Genomic DNA, 16,226 nt, shown 5'->3' with positions numbered 1-16,226 from the left:
AAGTATGAATTTGAAATGATACAAATGGTTCGTTACTTTAAGTGTTATTCTTTACCTCTGAATTTCGCATAGTTATGCCCACAGTCCGCCATAGAAGCCTTTTGAACTGTTAAATCGTTTGACCGTGCGAGACCAAACAAGGAGAAAGACGGAATGCTAATTTTTTTTCGTGATCCCTCAGGGCTGGATTCGTTCCTACGTGAAAAGCAAGTGGAAAAAGCCAATCGAGAACGGTCCGGTGATTTTTTCGAAACTTTTAAATGGAAGTGGAAACGTATTTAACCGAACAGTACGTCGAGTTGCGGTTTTTATGTTGGTTGCGTTTTGATTTTGTTGAACGAAGTCGATCCTTTTTGCCTGGCTGGCGGAAGCAAACGTTTTTAAATTTTATTCATTATGCAGACGAAACGTAAACATTGTCGGAGCGTAGTTTAATTGAAACCACGGAAAGCGGAGAGACGTTTAAGAATAATTCAGAATTCCTCTAAACAATTTATTCGACGGGTCGAGAATCTCCGATATCGAGAGGTCAAAAAGAATTCGTGAATTCCGCGAATGGCCGAGTTCCTGAAATCGTATCTCGTTGCATAAAAGAACTGGATGGAATTTCATTCTGTCGTTACGTTCTCGAATTATTCCGCTACGATTACAGGACATCGTGTATTGTATTTCGTTATAATTCGAGTCCCGAAATAATTGCTGCGAAAAAGTAATGGTCGAACAGAGTAACAGGGGGTGGAATTCGCGAACGAGCGCGCCGCGTATAGAATTACAATTAATTTTTCGACAATTATTATATTCGGTGTAAAAATAATTTTGGCTCGAAGGAAAGAAAATATATAATAGAAGGAGGCAAACAATAAAATGGTCGCAACAAGCAATTCGTCCGATTCAATGCGACAGCCCTTCTTACCCGGCGCGAGTAATTAACGTTAATTAGCGGACAGACGCGCGAGCTTTTTGCGGAAAAGTCACAAGAAATTGCGAGGTCCCGTAAATACGCGCGCTTTCGTGGCTTCTCGTCGGCGTGCTTCAATTAAAGGCTTCCGACAGTAATGACTGTCTGGCGATGTTTACCAAACCGATGAATGGATTGAAAAAGAACAGCCCTGAATAATCGGTACGCGTTCCGTGATCTATCTCGATCCCTGACTGCGGATCGATCCTGTGCGTTTTCACTCGGTCTGCACCGGACTGGCGTTCCTAGCGATGAGTTCAAGTACACTGTCGTTCAAAAGTTTTAAAACTGATTCTAGCTGGACAAACTCATTTTTCCTACGCGAAAAGGAAATTTTTTTACTTAAAACCAGTGGTTGTCAAATTATAAAAGACTAAGTTGCGGTAGAGTGGTGCTTATTGCAGCAATGCTCGGATAACTGCGTCATCCTATTACTGATATAGGACTCCAACGATCACTACGATGTTTCAATAATAAAAAAACCTTTCGAACAAAAGTTAGTCGATAATCGGTTGACAAGAAATTGCAGTAGTAAAAATTAGCAAAATCCTTTTTATTCGATAAAAAATGTACACTTTCCTATACATCGATCGATTCAGAAAAGTATAAGGGTTCTTGGATCGAAAATTGATTAGTTCAGAAGCTTCGATTTTTATTTTTAATATACGCGACACATCGTGTGTATCCAAATTCTCGCCTCGATATTTTTCCTCCCCCTCGCCATCGATCGTGTTCTGAAAGCTCTTCCCGTTTTCTGCGTTCGAACTAGCTGCTCGAGTTCGTTCGAGCGTTCCTTTGGTGTTTCGTAATGGCGATCGTGAGAGGAACGTGGGCGTCGAGTGTGTCGTGGGTCTCGCAGGTGCAGCGTCCCGTGCCCGAGGACAGCTGCAGTCGTCCTCGTTTCGCAATCGGTTCTCCATCTTCGATGACCTTGAACCTGCCATTGCTCCACCTTGTCAACCAGCAGATCCTTTCGCTTTCGGTTCGCGTTCCTTACCGCGTGTCCTTAACGCACTCGCGAAAGAAAAAAAAGAAAGAAGGCGCTTTCAGGCGCACGCCGCCATTATGCTTTGGCATCCAGCGGAGAGCTTTGGCTCTCAAGAGTCGCTATCAACGTCTGGAGGCAACCGGGGGAGGTTTCTTTCACGCTGAGAGGAACCTTCGTGCTTGGAAGTTTCCTCGTCGCTCGTAATTGCAGCAAGGTTGACCATCGCGTGTCAGCGCGTAAAGACTCCCGAGAGCAAAACTCTTCCGCGAACACCAAATTGCGGATTCTAGTCGAAAGTACAACGTCACCTTTCAGGAATACTTTAGGAGAAATGTTATTTTCTGGCTTGATTAGTCTCGACGATTTTACAAATATTCTAAATTCGCGAGAGTCGAGAAATAATATTTGTTCGTTGAATAGATTCAAAATGTACGAGCAATAATTTACGAACTAAAAGTGGGTTAATTAACTTATTTGATCTGGGGACTACCTGTGTACCTGCAATTAACGCGTTGACCGTCGCGCTTATTTTCTACGACCAGAGACGAGTTTCAATTTTATTTGTAAATACAACATATGGAATATGCTTTATTATAATAGAGATTTAAGGAAGTTGAAAGGGTGGTATAACAGGTAGATTTTAAACTATGAAATACGTGGACGTCCCAAAACAATTGTACAGTGGAATTTATGTGAATTCGATGTGGAACAAATTGCTCACATCGTCCTCTAATTGTGCTCATTATTTACAACTTTTCTTTCAATTAACTGGAATCCTTAGATAAGTGAACTTAATCATACATTTAGCTTGTTCCTCGGTTCACAGTAATATTTCAATTTTTATGAACGTGGAAATGTCTAGCAAGGACAGTAATTAGATAAAGTTTGATAAATAAATTCTTTATTTGGTTCAACAGTGAAAATAGTAGATATATCTTTGAAACACTGTAAATTAATTTTATTTACATCTTTTGCAGTTTCTATTTTTCTTTCTTCTTTCAATAAAACTTTTACCAATTTGTGTGACTTTCCCGATTAAAATAAGACCAATCACGATATAATTTCACAACTTTCTAATGCAGTATAAAATCGTGTTTTAAAAAAGTTGGTGCCAAAAAAATGAATAGTTGTCGCTCATTAAGTAAGCAAATATGATTCAAACTATACCGTGTTAGGTCTTATTTTAATCAGAAAAACCTAACAAATACACCAGTAAAGATACCATTAAAAATAAATAAATAAGTTTCAATAGTATTTAGTAGACCAGAGATTTTTGATGAATATTTCGTTGCAATAAATGGAGTTCTATTGACCATCGACTCTGCGTTTAAAGAACAACATTAAGCAACGAATATCGCGATTATGGATGACATTTTCGCGTAAGGTTGTCTCCATCGACCTTCCTCCGATTTGTTTCTTAAATGTCTCGGCGTTCCTGGGCGACAGAATTTATTTCCCACGAAACGTTAGGTTCCTTTTGCTCCTCGTGACGGTTACGATCGATGCCCGCAAAGTTTATTTGCCTCTTACGAGAATGAAACCCGAAAGTATCCCGCGTTGGTGGTTTTTATTTTTTTTTACGAGTGTCAGTTTTACGAACGGGGATTCTTTTATGAGGAATAATACGAAAAATAAAAAAACACGGTTCCTTGTCCCGGTCGAGCACGAAAACGAGAATCGGGCGTTGGGTCTGCCATTCACGGGCGAAACTAAAGTGGTCAGTGTGCCAAGATTGCGCGTAATGGCTAGAATTAACATTTCAAAGAGGCTCTGGCACCGCTTCGGAACTAGTAGACGTCGACGCCACCTCATTATGAATCAAATACTTTCATTCAGGCTCGCTTGAAAATTTCCGCGGACGTCGCACAATGAAGTATTTGTATGGAAAAGTATGTCGACCGTTTATACCGCAGTGACAAAATAGCACGTGCGACAAACGACACGATTGTACTAATTTCAAATACGAGGATCGTTCAAAAGATAAAGAGACAAATTGTCCGTTTTATGCAGCTATTTTAGTACCGTCTATGCAACGAATTCACCTATTTTTCAACATTATGTCTTCTCAATAAAAAATTATACAATACGAATTTCAGTAAATACAAATTCTCTACTGTACTCAGCGTCATTGCTTTAATACTTTAATTCGTAGAAGAGAAGGTTTAAATTTTGTATCCTCGTTTCACGTATTCGATTCAGAGAAAAATTTGTTTATCGCTAAACTGTCGTTAAATTGATTTCTCGATTTTTATCGAGACCGAGAACCAACAAGGCCAATGAAAAAGTTTCTAATTGAAGCAGCTTTCCAGCCAATTTACCGGACAAAGCGTACAAGCTCTGCCTGGAGTTAGTTTACCTCCAGTTTTTTAGTTGTCTCGAGCGGGTAAATAACTGCCAAGGTCCGAGTCCTCTCCGTTGCGGCTCCAAAATAAAAATTGCTCGCCGCTTGTTTAAATTTCTATCCGCGCTTCGCAGGAGCGTGTTTCTTGAAAACAAGGGATTAATGTCGTTAAAACAATTTCCTCGGCGGTACGTGCTCCGACGCGATTAAACGAGCAAATATCTCTTTCGTTTTTGCAGTTTTCCTCCCCGTCGAGTCAATTTGATTCTATGCATAACCAAAGTGGAATGCAATTTATTAAAATAAAATTTTTTCAGCACCTTAAAGTTGCAAACTTCTTTAAGAGAACAAAATGTTAGACAGTCGAACGAGAGACGAATGTTCTCACGTTCGTCGGCGTATAATTCATTAATTCGCGTGAAACTTCGACATATTGCGTACGCGGGGAACTCTTGAAACGCGAAAGGATCTTGAATGGGAATGAGGCCGTGGATTCGCACATATATTTAACGATATTGTGCATCTTAATTTGATTTGACCTTTTGACCAGGCGGTTCGCTAGTATCAGCCTTCCTTTCCGTTTCACGAGCTGAGAAACTGAATTCAATGAATTCGATAAAAACTATAGGATTCTATTAAAGTACTAGATTTAAAATACCAGATTTATGGAAATAATTAAATCGAAAATATTTCAGAATTCTTTATTGTATTTTTATTACGAATACGTAGGATGATTTATATTGGAAAGTTTTTGATTCATTTAAAACAAGAATATCTGATTTGTTTAATGTTTGTCAGTCGATGCAGCGATTGTTGAGTCTCGTATCGAGTGATAACTTCCTATCGACCAGTAACAATAAAGAATGCAACAACGTGGCTGTGTATTCTGTGGTTCGGGGATTCGACGATAACGATAAATAACTGTTCGCTGGAAGGATCGCGATCCTCGATGATAGAAACAAACACCAGGAGTCTTGAATCAGGCTTAGCTGCCGATTTATGGGCCACTTTCGCGCCCGAATCGAGTCTGGTTTAATCAATGGTCGATTAAAGGAAGAATGCGAGTACAGAGGTGCCGCAAAAACGACAAGAAAATTTATTACGTGCCAAATCAGACATTTCATTATATAATTTCACACCCTCGTTGTCGATTTTTCCGAATTGTATCTATACGATTTTAATTCCGGTGTCTAATCACTAATGCTTCGGTCAAGACCGATAAATAACATCTTAAAAACTATTCTTAAGATCGTTTCGATCCCTGGTTCTGTTATACTTTAGGAAGGAGTTTCTGAAATGATTTAAATTTCAATAAAATTCGAAACGTTGATTCTAAAGGCTCCAAACGACGATAGAAAGGTATTTTTTCTGGAAACGTTCAACAAAGTGCCAGGGAACAGGTGAAATCTGTGCACGATAACGTACGGGGGGATGTTCTATCGCGGTCAGATCGATAACACGAAGCCCCAGCGGGGGCGGGATGGTAAAATTATTGCGAAGTCAGGATACTTCTGACGAGATGTGCGGAGCTGAGGCGTTCAAGTGAGATCGACGATCCGGAAAGTGGCACGGAAGGGCTTAAAGGGCAGACACTCGCGGTACAGGCGACCTAAATTCTTAGGAGACCTAAGGGTAACTGTTGGTTTTCCGTCAAACGATCGACCGTCGCGCACTGGGTCGGAATTCTTTCGCATTGCAGAAACAATAATCGTCTTCGGTGACAATTACGGGTGGAAAAATATTCCGGGAGTAATTTCATTGGTAATTGGTAGTAGAGTTTATGAATATCACAAGGGAAACAAATATTGAGCTTAAGGCGTCTGACAGTGTGATTAGTTGGCCCACATCTTTTCAGAGTCGATGTATAATACATACATATAATCCTTATACAGAGCACAAAACTATATTTGTGAAGTTAAATACATATACGATTACAATAATAACGTAGAAATAAAATGACAATCTTTAGTATTTAAAAAAAAAAGGCTGTAGATCTGGTTGTATTAGTCCAATCAATTGAAATTAACGAGCTTTTGCTTCGATTCTGTTGTCGAGCAGTATTCTGTGTTCCTTTCAATGTTATTGATCATCGTCTAATTGGAGCTTTATCGTGGAATACTGTGTTATAGTTCTCGATTCTGCGTAAAGCGTATCGCAAGAAACTTCTTTACGATTTGAATTATTTTTATGTTTTAATATTTTTTCTTTATCTTTGTTTCCAGATTCTCTCCCGGAGGTAAGCGAACCTAACGATCTTCAAATTTTCCTGGAATCTTTCAGTATATCAGTGCTTCTAAATTGGCCCGTTTTTGCGAACAAGGTAAACTATATTTTGATATTAAAGATTTTCCTATTATTAAGATTTAACACTATTTCTATCGAAGGTGAAAGACATCGTTTACAATTCGAACTTGAAATTATTTCCCGAGTTCAATCATTCTTCTTCGATAATATGATATTAAAAATAACGTCTCACAAGTTCTTAAGAAATTAAATAGTATGCGTTTGAAAAATTACATTAAATCGTACGTCAAGGGGTTAAAACCGCGGTAGAAACAGTGTTAAGCAATGCTTGCTGTATTTTTATTTTTTCTAAATCACGGTTTGAAAGAGTCAGTGCGTGCGTAGGAATTTATCTTCGAAATTTGCCGCAATAATTGCGGTTCTGCAATTTTCTTTCCGCCATTGGCAGAGTAATGAAGTTACACAAACGACGATATTCTATTAAGGTCCATTATTATCCAACGCCAGTTCGCAGATTCAATGGCAACGATATTAAAGGGTCCAACGTAACAATCCGCGCTCGTTAAATTTGCCATTCTAGCCGCTAGATCGATACATCCGTACCTGGAAACGGCCAATTCAAAACGAACAATGGACTCCTCCTCTATCGTCGGCCACTGTTTCTTTTCTCGAAGCTTTTCTTTTTCGAGGATGGACACTCCGTTCGAGTGTCGCGTTGCTGGTGGCTTCTGGTCGCCGCCGGGCGATCATAACCCTATGTATACAGGGTATTCGGCCACCCTTAGGAAAAATTTTAATGGGAGATTCTAGAGGCCAAAATAAGACGAATATCAAGAATATCAATTTTTTGACTGAAGCTTCGTTAAAAAGTTATTAAAAAATTTCAAATCATTCTGAAAAAATTATTTTTAGTTGCAGGGGTCGATTACAATTATTTTTGGTCATTAGACACACCCCCGAAATCCTACACATTTTCGAGAAAAAAATTCTTTACTGAAAATCTAATCTGAGGCTAGAAATACTACCCTGAAATTTAATGCAAATCTTTAAAACGTCATAATTCCTGACCGGATTGGACGATTTTAATGTTCAAAAAAGCAAACTACGCGTATTTTGGCAGAGAATATGTACAAATCGCAAAAATATCCAAAAAGTTAATCCTTGACCCTGCAAAATGAGAAAAACCCCATAAAAATGGTCCAATTTTCAAACAGCCATAACTCCTACAATTGTGAATATATTTCAATGAAACTTTTTTCTGAAGTAGAGCTCATGGGTATCTACAACAAAGTATTAGACAACTTTTCTGTAGGGCGTCAAACAAAATTACTAAAAGTGAAAAAGGAATTTTTAAGAAAAATCGACAGGGGGTAGGTGCCTAAATTTTTTGTCGAAATAAAAAATTTCAAATCATTCTGAAAAAATTATTTTCGGCAGCGGGGGTCAAATACAAACATTTTTGGTGAATAAACATACCCCCGAAATCCTACTCACTTTCGAGAAAAAAATTCAGTATGGGCGAAACTTTAAACGTTAATAACTTCTTAACGAAGCCTCCATCGACAAATTGGTATTCTTGATTTTCGTCTTATTTTGGCCTCCAGAATCTCCCATTACAATTTTTCCCAGAGGTGGCCGAGCACCCTGTATATCCCCAGGACATCAGCCCTCGGCGAGTATCCTCCTTCGGAGAGGCCCCAGGGCAGCAGTGACTCGTCGTGAAAGATAGAACCGTCCCTGAATTATTAAGGATGGCGTGCCACTCGTTGCTGTTTTCGCAACCGAACCGCCTTTCCGTCTGTCCGGTTGTTTCCAGTAATGCCTTAATGTTACATCAAACGATCGGTTCTCCGCGAAACGAATCGAACCGACACGAGTCCTCTTCCGCGAGCTCGAGGAACACCTTATGGCATTTCTTTTACACCTGACGTCGTTTCGATTCACCGCCTTTTCCTTGCCACGTCGGTTCCAACGGTCTCTTCGTTTTTTTATTTTCCTCGTATTCGATGCAAAAGGCTCGCGGTATAAACATAAATAAATAAATAGAATACCTTGCTCAGCAGTCTTGCATGAGCAAAAGATGCTTTGAAAATAATAAGACACAAAGGTGTGCAACACGTATGTATATACAAAGCAAATTTATGAATTCACATAAAAATACGAAAATAAATAATATATATTTTAACTTATCTATCACAATACTGTTGTACATTGCTGTGAAAACTTTGGAATCAAAAGATTTTTGTGTAAGCGATCGTCCATTCGTATATTTTGAAATTTTATCTTTTGTACCTTTCAATGTTTTAATTATTGTTCATTAAATTTCGTGAAAAAGGCACTTTAATCGAAACTATGGAGACTAAACGTTCTACTTTGTTATCAGTATCGGAGAAATAGTAATCTGTGTACATTATTTTCGCAAAATGCATTGTAATTATACTGCATTTATATTATAATTATACGAGAATTGTTTTGTAATCGCAGTGTAATTATAGTGCAACCACTTTATAAAATTAATAATATGTTGAAAGTAGATGGGATCAGATTACATTCTACTATAAGCAAAGTATGTGATTACCTTTTTTGACTCGAAAGGAGATATGAATTCTCGTTTTAGCGTTAATGATTTTTCGCCATAAACGATGAGTTCTGGTTGACCGTGGGCGAGGAACGTGCTTCATTTAAAAACAATGGGGAAAGTGCGGAAGCTTGGAATATGTAACTCAGAACTAGCAGTATACGGATCAGCCTAATACGAATTCCCGCGTCGAGAACGGGGGTTTGTTGGAAAAGTTATCGAAATTAACGCGTGGAAGGAATCGTCGGATGGTTTTCTAGCGTCTAGACCACGGGACGAGGCGGATCGTCGGGAACGGGAGTGGACCGTGAAGAACGTGGATGCAGTTCGTCGACAAGTGGGCGAGTCATACGATTTCAGGTCATCTTGCACTCATATCGGCTTTAATTGAGACGCTCGTTAACGGGGTACGTGCTTGTTAAAATTTGAACCGCGCCCTTCTCTGCGTTCCGCGCAGTTCCCGCGCGTTTATTCAGGCTTCTTTCATCGGGTCATGTTTTATTTTCTCACGGAAGAAGATCACGACTTTTGATCTTGCCACGGGATCTCAGTGAAACTTTCTTGTCGTCGTGACAGTCGTCGAGGCCTGGAATTACCCACGATGCATCTATAGGGGGTTGATTTCGTGAATTTATGATGTTCCTCGAATTCCAAATACCGCTTTGGATCTCCTTTTCGTCGAGTTTCTATTTTACTTGCAGTTGCAAATCCTACTTAAAAATTACTCGTTTGGAATTCGAGCGTATTCTGTCTGGCTTGCCGACAGGTACTCTTAATTCCGCCCCTAATCGCGGGTCTGAGTGTTAGAAGCTTTGGGAGATTTGTGTAACGACACATCTGTTTGCCTATGTTGCGCGAGATGGAGGATTTCCATGGCGGTCGACGCTTAATCTAGTTAATTCGACGCATATCGGTTGAACGCGTCAGGGGCTGCAGGGAAATCTAACCAATTTAATCAGACAGCTGACTGGCTAACCCTTTGCCGCCCTATGTCGAATCCAGCTCGACATAGGATTTTTTTATCACTGTTGTATCTATCTTATCGAATTACTATGATTCGACGCAAGCATTTAACAATTATTTCATCAGTATTTTGACTATAATATGATGGAGACAACATTAAGTGGATTAATGTTTATATTATACTGTTAGTTCAATCGAAGAACGTATTAATTTGTTCAAGAACGTTGTTTAGACAGAGGATATAATTATTCCACGCTTACATTCGTACGTTATAATAGTTTTTAATGTTTCGTTTAAAATTTATAACATACAATGTTATTTCAGAGCCATTTGTTGCTATCAGTACCATTCCACTGTCTTACAACAGTCTAATAACGCGTATTAAAAATAGATAAATTTTAGATGCGTGCAGTTCCGAAACTACTAATGTTTTATTAATAATCGAATCACTAATAGAAGCGGTAAAGCTTCCCCTTTAAAATGGTTTTTGGTTTTTGTCGATCCGACTTTTCGTTTTCGAGATATCGTAATTTATGTAAAGGGGTAATTTTTAAAAGTCCACTCTCCGTCTTACGAAAGCCCATTAACGCATATTGAAAGTACTAAAAACTTTGGACGCGTGCAGTTCCGAAACTACTAGTGTTTTATCAATAATTTAACCACTATTAGAAGCGGTAAAGCTTCCCCTTTAAAATGGTTTTTGGTTTTTGTCGATCCGACTTTTCGTTTTCGAGATATCGTAATTTATGTAAAGGGGTAATTTTTTTAATTCGACTATCTCTGTCTCCGTCTGACGCGTCGCGCCGGACCTCCTTGTCGCGCGTGAGTCGAGACGGTCGTGACCAGGAAGTCGTAGTATTTCCAAGAATTTACTACGCACTGTTTACTATTTTCACGCGCGCGAGATGAATGAACTCGCGCGAGCGCATCGAAATGTAAACAAAGCTTCGAACCCTTATATCTCCGAAACTATCCACCGCATCGACTTGAAACTAAAATCGTCATATCTCCGGAACTAATAAAGCTATCGACTCGTACGAACGCTCATTTTAAAGGGCATTTCATCCCCTATCCGATGACTGTAACAATTACTATAATTTATGATATCTTCTATGTTTATTTTGACATTTACTTTGACGTTATATACTCAAAGAAGTTTCATCAAATCCTATTGATTATACGACTAGTGTGCGATAAAATTGGATTATAAATACTTTATTTAATTGAAAATGAATTAAAATTTCTATAGAGGATGCACGTATTGTTGGCACTATTTACTTATCATAGTTTATATTATATCTCTCTATCGGTTTTGTAATTGAGCATTTCTTGCCCATTAATAGTAAACAAAGAATTGAAATAATGAATTTATTTCTTAAATAGAAGCAACACAGAAAGAATTCGTAAGAAACAAGTTCACCATTACCAGTGTACGAATACGGGGGTAACTCTACATTGTTTATATCCCTACTATAAAGTCCAAGGAGACAGAAGATAATTCTGTGAGAAAATTCGAACTTGTTCTAGTCGTATCGGTTCTAAATAATAGAAACGCGCGGAGACTCGAAGTTTCAAGGGTGGGTTTCTAAGCCGCGAAGACACAAGCATTGTTCCCCTAAGGTTATAGAAAGTTAACAAAAGTGTCTGACGAACTGCGCCCAGGATAGGCGTGTGTCGTGTCGGGGAAAGCCTAATAGAAAAGATTTCTCGCCGCTGGAATCGCCCTGTACGGTTTGTTAGCGATTACTAACGGTTCCAACGGCTGGCTGCAACGTCAGGGTTTGTGGCGACCGGTTTAAAACGCGCGAACGCGCGCGAAGAGCTCGTTTACGCGACGGAATTTAACCCGACCGCGTTTTTCAGAGCCTCTTTGGCGCTAGTGCGGACTAAAGAGTCGCGCATGTGGGACGCTAGATACGCGACAAGTGCAGCGCAACACGGAAGGCGAGAACGCGCAGCATAGGTGTGCGACGACCGTGGTAAAATGTTAGGGGAAAAAGAGAGGAGGAAGATGAACGTGTAGTCAGAAGGGATGCTTTGCATTCGAATCCGTCGCGTTAAGTCGCGCACGGACATAATAACCGTGCAACACAGTGACTGAACCTGTGGGTTTTTCAAAGTGGGAGATGCGCGCTCTGGGGAGGAGTATTATAATCCGAGAGGACCACGAAAGAACATTTTTAATATGAATAAATATATCTTTTTATCAGCGCGTTGACTGTCGCGTCTGTTTTACGTGTCTAAATAGAAAATAAGGTCGGTGTTCGTCGTATAATTATCTAGAGAGTTCTTAAAAATTCTAAATACAAATTTAGAGTTTTGGGGATACTCTTCGGCGACGAAAGAAAATTTAATATTTTTAATACTGATGGTCAATTAATAATAAAATGCCAACTGTTACATACGGGGGTGGTAATATAGCAGTATATAGGGTGTTCGATTATCCTTGGGAAAAATTTTATTGGGTGATTCTAGAGGCCAAAATAATACGAAAATCAAGAATATCAATTTGTTGATTGAGGCTTCGTTAAAAAGTTATTAAAAAATTTCAAATCTTTCTGGAAAATTATTTTCGGTTGCGGGGGCCAATTACAATCATTTTTGGTGAATAGACATACCTCCGAATTTCTACGCATTTTTGAGAAAAAAATTCAGTAAGTGCAGAAATTTTTTGACAAAATTAAAAAATTTCAAATCGTTCTAAAAAAATTATTTTTAGTTGCGGAGGTGAATAACAATCATTTTTGGTGAATACACATACCCCCGAAATCCTACGCACTTTCGAGAAAAAAATTCATTACCGAAAATGTAATAATGTCTGACCATACCGTTGATATGTTTCACTGAAATTTTTTGGCGAAAAAAAAACATTTCGAATCATTCTGAAAAAATTATTTTCGGTTGCGGGGGTCAATTACAATCATTTTTGGTGAATAGACATACCTCCGAATTCCTACGCATTTTCGAGAAAAAAATTCAGTAAGTGCAGAAATTTTTCGACAAAATTAAAAAATTTCAAATCGTTATAAAAAAATTATTTTTAGTTGCGCAGGTGAATAACAATCATTTTTGGTGAATACACATACCCCCGAAATCCTACGTATTTTCGAGAAAAAAATTCATTACCGAAAATATACTGTGTGGCCGGAAATGTTTCTATAACTTTTTAACAAAGCCTCAATCAACAAATTAGTATCCTTGATTTTCGTCTTATTTTGGTCTCTAGAATCTCCCATTAAAATTTTTCACAGGGGTGGCTGAACACCCTATGTATAAATAGTTTAAAACAAAACATAGAGTAAGTTTTTTCGTTTCACTCATGATAAATATAAACAACGTGATATTATAATTTTTATCTAACATTTACGAAACTCCTAAAGCATCTTACGTTGCGTGCGTTTGAAGGAGGCCTCAGGTAAGCCGCTTGTTTCGCGAATGCGAACGAAAATGGCGATGCAGGCGCGTCGCGAAAGAATCCAACGTTTCGCAACGGGTAAAAAGCGAATCGTCGGTGGAAATAAATCGTTTGACTGGAGTACGGTGATCCGTTGAGTAATCGTCGACGATGACGCGAACGCTTGATTTGCAAGACGTTCTCAGGTTGCTCAGATCCGCGATGGCGTCGTCACGCAGAATTCTTTTGTTTTGCTCTTCTCGCATGCAAAATTCTACCTTGACTCCGGTAGACGGTGATGTATTTATAGATTGATCTCTCGGTTGTAAATATGCTATTTTGAGTACACCTACGTGGACGTGGAAGATGCAATCCCACCGTATATTTTCGAAGCATCTGGACGGACGAGAATTGCTCGGATGTAAACAGGATTTGTTTTTGAGAGGAAGTAATATTCTTGGTTGATAGAGCAACACTGTTGTGCCATTTCCTCCTAGATCCGCCAGAAGACTTTGGTAATGCTTTCCCAGTGGACCTGCAACAGTTGGAAGTTCTCTTATGCGTGGAGCTTATAGATCTACAAAGAAAATAGAATTTCTACGTTCGATTAAATTTACCAGGGTTAGGTTTAAAAGCAGATATTTTATTGCTGGATCTAGTCCTTTACTGTAGTCTGCATTTGTGTTCTGAGTAATTTGAATATTTTCAATTAATGAATTTGAATGAATATTTTGCGTTATAATACAGGTGTTATATAAACTTGTACGCTGGATTTGATTTAGTTTGGATTGTATCTTATCAAGGTACATATATTTTTTTTACAGAATAATAGATAACAGCTATAACGATATAGAATACTTGCGCAGTCGTTCTCGGAAAAATGTACCTTCACTGTTTACACGATTCCGGCACTCCCAGTGAATCATCGACGTTACGTGTAGACCAACATTCAAATCGATTTGTTCATTAGTATTTGTAAAATTATGTCACTCGTCTCGAATAGTCATATCTTATATAAATATATTCTTAATTAGTTGTATCAAGGTATGTGCTATTTAATACATCTTCTCAAACGTTACAAAGATCACTAAAAATGTTCAATTACGGGCCAATTTTCACTCCTGTCGCTGTTAAAATTTCGTGTATAGATTTTCCACGCTCGTAACACGAAACTTTTTTCTCAGCAACGTTAAAAAGTAGGTATTTTATACACTTAATAAAGTTTTACGTTTCGTGGCATAGATAGTACATTTTCCATAATCGCCTAATACATACCCATCCTACATTGTTTTTCGTGGCCGTAACGGTGGGGTTGGGAGGGGTGGCAACCTTTCGCTGCTTCGTCTTATTCATTATTGAGTACCGTTGGCCATAGTTCGAGCAACCGGCACAGAATCGAGTATTTCTGTCCTGGCGTAATTTGTCCATCGTGATGTACTCGTGGGTGGTGCACGGCCGCGATATTATGGCATAAACGCGTAAACCGGCCTTATTACGTGCGGCATTCTCGCGTTGTCGGTTCTATTGATCGATCATGCCGCGTAATACTTAGTCGACAATTCGAACCTATGCAGTACTTTGCCTCCGTACTTTCCTAATTACGGGTTGCCGGTCATCGATAATGAATCGCTTTCCATGCGTTCTGCGAATCTGAACTAAGTGCACGGGTTGGCGTTGCCCTGGCGGACGTGGAATTAAATATTGCGGACAGAGGTCAACAGTTACGCGAAGTTTTTATTGGGAGAACGATCGTCGCGAACGCGAACTGAATTTTTATCGAGAACGATGCACGTAATCCAACCTAGGCGCTTCGAAGAATGATACATTTCAAAATTGTCACGTTTGAAATTGGACACGGTTAGGTAGATAACGACTTTTTTAATTACATTAGATTAATATACGATGCACGTCGAGTTTTTCCACGGCGGGGCGGTATTGTTTACATAGTTGCTGTTAGGCGAAATCTTGGCTCGTAAATTTCTAAGCGGCCTGAATACTTGTTCCAACCAAGCGTGACACTTGCTACCTGTATCCTTTGGTGGTAAATTACCACGAAGGTTGCACGTTCGATAGAAGGATGGGTTCCTAAGTGAAGTCGTCGCATGCTAGGATACATATTGCGGGCAGATGCGACGCGAATGCACTCTGGCTCTTATATAACAGTTCATATGGAACAAATTACCCTCCGTAACCCAAATTATACAATTATATTTAATCTTCGAAAAAAATTGTACGGCAGAACATCGAAGAAGGGTCTTTGTTAAAAATTTATTAGAAAATCGAACGATTACCGGATAGAATTCATTTTAAATCGCTCGTACGATAAACGCGACAAATAAAGTGGGTAATGTTATGTTTAACAAGGTTCAATTTCAAGCCTCTCGAACACGGAAGAGAAGAAAAATGGCGGTCGAGCCGATCCGCGTGTTCTCTGGGTCGCGTGCACCCGTTTCCTGACCCACCAAATCATTTCCCGCGCGTACCAATTACGCGATGTTCTCATAGCATTATTCTCGTCCACCCACGCTGCGTGTCTCCCGTCTCCTAAGTCCTTATCCCAACCAAAATTACGCCAGGTATGTTTAACGATCCATTCCGTGGTGGATTTGGGCGGATCGGGGAACGATTCTTCGATTTCCTTATTAATTTTAATCCACCTTGACGCGTATACACTATGTCACTTTTCATTAAAATCCATATAAATTCGCTCGATATTGCATATTCAATAACTTCGGGGAAGTTTCATCCTTCGAGTTTCCG

At 39.1% G+C, this 16,226-nt stretch overlaps 1 protein-coding gene across 5 annotated transcripts in view; it reads left to right on the top strand.

The window, feature by feature from the left end:
- The window catches only part of Hnrnp-k (Heterogeneous nuclear ribonucleoprotein K), a 158,565-nt gene that overhangs the window by 12,509 nt on the left and 129,830 nt on the right, over window positions 1-16,226 (top strand). For 3 of the 5 annotated variants that reach the window (XM_076765915.1, XM_076765908.1, XM_076765920.1), the window contains exon 2: window positions 6,510-6,523. The gene's annotated coding sequence lies outside the window, so the exon portion shown is untranslated. Of the gene's footprint in view, window positions 1-6,509; window positions 6,608-16,226 lie in introns of all 5 variants that reach the window. The other 2 variants (XM_076765916.1, XM_076765909.1) reach the window with 1 other exon arrangement.

The sequence above is a fragment of the Colletes latitarsis genome, chromosome 5 (assembly GCF_051014445.1).
Source record: "Colletes latitarsis isolate SP2378_abdomen chromosome 5, iyColLati1, whole genome shotgun sequence".
NCBI classification, from domain to species: Eukaryota; Metazoa; Arthropoda; class Insecta; order Hymenoptera; family Colletidae; genus Colletes; species Colletes latitarsis.
This window is presented reverse-complemented; position numbering and strand designations above follow the sequence as displayed.